This window comes from Lactuca saligna, chromosome 3, assembly GCF_052625555.1.
Source record: "Lactuca saligna cultivar CGN05327 chromosome 3, ASM5262555v1, whole genome shotgun sequence".
NCBI lineage: Eukaryota > Viridiplantae > Streptophyta > Magnoliopsida > Asterales > Asteraceae > Lactuca > Lactuca saligna.
In genome coordinates, this window is record NC_136419.1 from 204023193 (window position 1) to 204028687 (window position 5495).

At 39.9% G+C, this 5495-nt stretch overlaps 1 long non-coding RNA gene across 1 annotated transcript; it reads left to right on the top strand.

Annotated features, from left to right (window-relative positions):
* The first annotated feature begins 2969 nt into the window (after positions 1 to 2969).
* Positions 2970 to 4572, top strand: LOC145034117 (uncharacterized). The gene is made up of 3 exons (XR_013677899.1): positions 2970 to 3428; positions 3747 to 3813; positions 3952 to 4572. It is a non-coding gene; the product is annotated as an uncharacterized LOC145034117 (long non-coding RNA).
* Positions 4573 to 5495: the final 923 nt, after the last annotated feature.

Genomic DNA, 5495 nt, shown 5'->3' on the forward strand with positions numbered 1-5495 from the left:
ACCGTGACCACTTGGAATAACCTGGAGAATAAGGATACTTGGTTCTCTCTAGTGAAATCGGCTAGCCCTCTTAGTGTATCCACACTAGTGCCCATTTCACCAACCAAGGACATCTTTATGTAGTGTGGAGACTAGGGTTAAATCCATGACCTTTCATTTCATATGATCCATGGGTTAAACACTCCATGGACTATCCATGAAAGCTTAGCCCAACCTAAATGATCTTAGCCCAACCTAAATGAACTTGGCCCACCACACATATATGTATCCAAATTAGTTCCTTTTGGTCACTTAATTAATTATAAATTAATTCTTGATCAATATTAATTAAATAATATGATTATATATTAATATATTAGAACTTATAATATATATATATATATATATATATATATATATATATATATATATATATATATATATATATATATATATATATATATATCACTAGTATCCTTTTTCCTCATCTTCTCTATCCAATTGTCCCGATGCCATGCAACCCAAATGGACCATGCCGGGTCGGGTCAAGTCTCACCAATTATAGTTATGGACTTAGACATTAATCCAACAATATGAAATTTGGGAATGGCAGAAGTCGATTGGGAAACCGATTTCAAAGTCGGTTTGAATATCCTTGCATGGGTTTTGGGAAATAGATGATGGAGTTTCGGATTGTTATCAATGAGATCTGAGTCATTGATGATTCCTCCGTGTCTTAAATTAAGAAGTGGAATATTCCGAAATTTTGGGTTGTGTGACATGGAGATCAGTACCGGAGGAAAGACATCATGAGGCTCTGTGATGGTGTACCGGGGTATCCGAGTATAACGCCTTGAATTTCAAATTATTTTAGGTCATGAGTTTGAGACGGCAAGTTATGTATCAAGTATCTATTGTTCCAGGGGGAGCCCTTCGGCTAATGGCATCAAGTGAGATTATTTAAAAATGTGGATTGCAGGAAGGAAAGGTGTTTTTTATGATGGTTGTCATCAAATATAGTGATTCATAATTTGGGTAAGTATGTGCATCTATCTATGATTGGTCCGCAGAGCATGAGTTAGTGAACGCAATGTGGTGATATTGCGGGGAGCCGTAGTACTCACCAGCTAGTGAGAGGATGTGGTGATACTGTGGGGAGCCGTAGTACTCACCAATCCGTGAGAGGGTGTGGTGATACTACGGGGAGCCTTAGTACTCACCAGTCAGTGAGAGGGTGTGCTGATACTGTGGGGAGTCGTAGTACTCACCAGTCTATGAGAGGGTGCGGTGATACTATGGGGAGCCATAGTATTCAATAAGCAACGAGCGAGAAGCGTTGTGAACCTACGGGGAACCATAGTATTCTTTGGTCAGTGTGTGACTCAGGTAAGTTCCTAGGCTTGAGTAGCCTCATCATTTGAGCCAGTAGGGTCCTGATGGTCGAACCAGGGGTGAGATTGGGGTCTCCATATTTTTCGGGAATCGTTATATTCTGAGTTAGCCTAGGAGACCACAATCGGAGGGGATCGGATAAGTGATATGTGTGTGGGTTGCGGGTCATGGGTCACAAGTAGAGTGTTCATTGGGATGAGTGCTTCCAATTTTGTGCTAGACCAGACTCTCGAGTTGAGTTTGATTCTAGTGGTTTATTGAGTAGGTGGAATGAGATGTCAAATTCAGAGATGGATTCCATATTGAAGTGTATTGTTTATCATCTGATGTCTTAGACTTGTATAGGTCAGTACTCGGGTACGGGAAGTACCGCGAGATGCTTGGAACTATGAGCAGTGAACGACATAGATCGAAAATGAGACGTAACTACAGATCAGTTGTAATATAGCTTGGAGTAAGCGGACTTCATGATTGTGTGCGCCGTATAATTGGTTGGGATAGCTTGGTTAGATTGCATGACTATGAAGTTATGTTGTCGAATGTACTCAAGTAGCATTGGTAGTCCAACTGTTGGGTTCAGATTCGATCCTGTATTAGGATTTAGTATTCGGCATTGGAAGGTAGTTGGACTTATGTTTTTGGAGATCAGCGGATAGCTTCAGATGGGCATGATCATCCAGTTCAGGTTGGAGCAGAATTATCCTGGGATCGGTAGTGGAATGGTTCTGTTGGGCGGGAGGTCAGATTTAGTGTAAGGTTTTGGGATCCATGTGGATCGACATGTTTTCATTTAGTGTTGAGAGGCAGAGTATTGAGTTTCATGCTGCGGATGGGTTCTGATAGTAGTATTAGTGTTTGGCCTTTAGGTGCGAGATGACGCCTTCGTTTCGTTTGGGTTTCAGGTCCAGATTGACTGATACGACGGGCATGAGTGCCCAGCAGCCGATTATTGCCAATGACGCGTTTCCATCAGACACATCAAGATAATCAGGGTTTCAAGTGTTTTTGGTATGATATTCAATGAGGGTCTTACCGAGGAGATAATAAGGAATGATTTTAGGAGGTGGTTGAGGGAGACATAGGGATGATGCCGTTGTTGGTTCTAGAGATCATAACCGAGTCGGATTTCGAGGGCGAAACCCAATCTATGTGGAGAGAGTTGTAACACCCTGATTTCCAATAAATTATTTAAATACAAGTACAAATATTTGAATAATTATATAATTAGGAGCAATGAACCATTTGGGTTTTAATTAGTTTGAAAATGGTACTTATAAGCTTGTTTTCTCCAAGGAACCATTTAATTAATTAAAGGTATAATAATATAATATTAATTGGTATAAAGGTCAAAGGGGGTATTATGCTACTTTCAAAACTTGGTTTGTTAAAGAAACCCAAGTATGGGTTAAATCTGTCAAATATCTAAACTTAAGGTGCTATTTCTACCGATTTTCTAAAACTATCGTTTCCTTGTTCCCTGCAACGCGACAGCGGGTGGAGGGGGGAGACCTTCATCGCATTTTGTTTGTATCTGCAGCATATCTCGTATTTAATCGCACAAACCCTAAATCATTGAGTGAGTGCGTGTTTGTGCGGCTGGAGAGTGAGGGGAAGACTGGGAGATCGAAAAAAATAGAGAGAAAGAGGAGGTGGTTGCCATCATCGGAACAAATGTTAGGCACCGGGTCTGCCTACTGAGGACGTCATAGGAAGGTGAGTAAGGAATGGGTGGTTGTTCCTTCTTTAGACAATGGGTGTGTGAGTTGCAAAGGAATTGGAAGGAGATGATGAGAGAAGCCGAGATACGTATCAAATTAAGAAAGGGATAATCGGGATTTCTGTGAGATGTCACCATTGAAATCGAGACTTTGGTTCTCTTTATCAAGTCGAGTGCAGAAGATGGGTTGTTATCAGGAGCTCCGGTGGAAAGACAAGAAGAAGATAGTTGTTGTTGCCAAGGAAGGAAGCACCACCTGAGTTGGGGGCGTCGCCAGAGACCTGTCGTTCGCCAGAAAATCCCTTGAAGCTCAACTATTGTACGTTCAGGATGAAGTAAGGTACCTCTTTGACCTTATTGACCATCTATTTTAAGTGGGCTGCATGTTGGGTTAAGTAATCAATCCTAATGGGCTTTGTTTTAAGTAAAATGAAAGTAGTCCATGGAGGTTTTGTGTTGGGCCATTTTTTTTAGCCGTTGGAATTCTTTTTAGAGAAATATATATATTTTGACTAAATAAATTTATTTAGTCACCAAGCTTATGTATTTTGCTTGCGATCGTATTTTATAAATAAAAGGAGAATATAAGCGTATTAAGACATGTTATTAAGCGATCTCTAAATATTGAGCTAAGCAAAGACTAATTGCATGGTTTTAGGAGTTTGGAGGGCTGGAAATCCATATTAGCCATTTTGGTGGTCCATATGTTATGATTGCTGCTTCAGGTGAGTCTTCTCACTATACTTTACCTTGAGTGGTAGTTACGTGTGACCGTAAGGTCTTATGTGCATACATTGAGTATTATGTTATCATGTTATATGTGACATGTTATGCATTATGTCTTTGTGATTTATGCTATGCAGAGTTTATAGACCAGGCCGAAGGGTTCAACGATTTATGAGGCCGGAAGGCTTAAGCAAACCGGACCGGAGGGTCCAATGAGCTTAGGACCAGGGGGTCCACAGAGTTAGGACCGGAGAGTCCATAGAGTTAGGACCAGACGGTCCACAGAGTTATAGCCTTGAGTGGCTGATATATGTTGTATGTGGTATTTTGGGGAACTCACTAAGCTTCGTACTTACCATGTTATGTGTTATGTGTTTCAAGTTTTCTTGTCTGGATCGCGGGACAGCATCGGCTTGATTGTGCACACCAGAGAAAGAGTTATGAGGATCCTGGATTAATAATGGAATTGTGATTTGTGATTAAATAAAAGAGATTTTTATAAGATATGTTATGAAGAGTATGCATTTTAAAAATGAAAAATTGTTTTAAATTTTCACGTCATTACAATTTATGACACACAAATGAGCTAAAATTAAAGTTGTTTAAGGATCAAAAGCTTAATGGGGAGCAACGAAGTTTCATAGAGGCAAATAAGCTACAAATTGGCAAGCATGTAGAAATGCTTTTTGAAGCTGAGACCTATGCCTCATCTAGTTTGGTCTCTCGTTCTAAAATTGTTGTACCTTTCATGATTTGACGATGACATGTCTTCAGCCAAGTATGTAACTTGTCAATTGATAGTATCCTTAGAAGTGTACGAGATGAGTACGCCCTACGTACTCAGAAGATGGGCTTCAATATGTTAGGCTCATGGTTTTGGGCAATGTTTGGACTGTAGATGATTAGGTCCTTGTGGGCTATCAAAATATTATATTGGGATAAGGATATTTTATTGGATCGTTGGTTGAGGGTTAATGAGGGGGTTTTGGTGCAATTTGGGCCATATATTTGGGCCTTGGAGGATTATCTTGGAATTTGGGCTTTTTGGACATTTTGAATCGGCTTTGACCTTCGGCCAAATTTAGGAAAAAGGTAAATTAGGTATTTTACCCTTGTTTGGACTCTAAGTTTGAGTCAAGATCCAATTATTAATTGGATGTTATGTTGTGATTGATAGCGCGAGGATTTTAATGGTCCAGCAGCCAGAATTTTTTTTGCTAGATTCAGTAGTGCGAGATGAGTTTCCACACCATGTTTAGCGGGTCTAAGGCATCAATGCTAGCTCATGATCAGTTATGCTAAGATACTATGTCTATTTGACTATTATATGTGTATATGCTTATATGATTTATATGTTGGGGGGTCCGTTATGTGAGTTTGGGTGGGGCCCATCATACTCAGTGGGCGAGGCCAAATATGTGAGTTTGGGTGCGGCCCGTTATAGTTAGTGTGTGGGGCCCCATATGCATGCGTGGGCGGGGCCTATTATGTGTTTGTTTATGTATTGTATGTGGTATTTTAGGGAACTCACTAAGCTTTGTGCTTACAGTTTTCAGTTTATGTTTCAGGTAGTTCAAGATGAAAAAATGGAAGAAGCACACATCACTTTTTTTTTTTTTTGCATTTTTAGATTTACTCTGATGTTTGATGATATATTGATCCATTTTTTTATCTTGGTTTT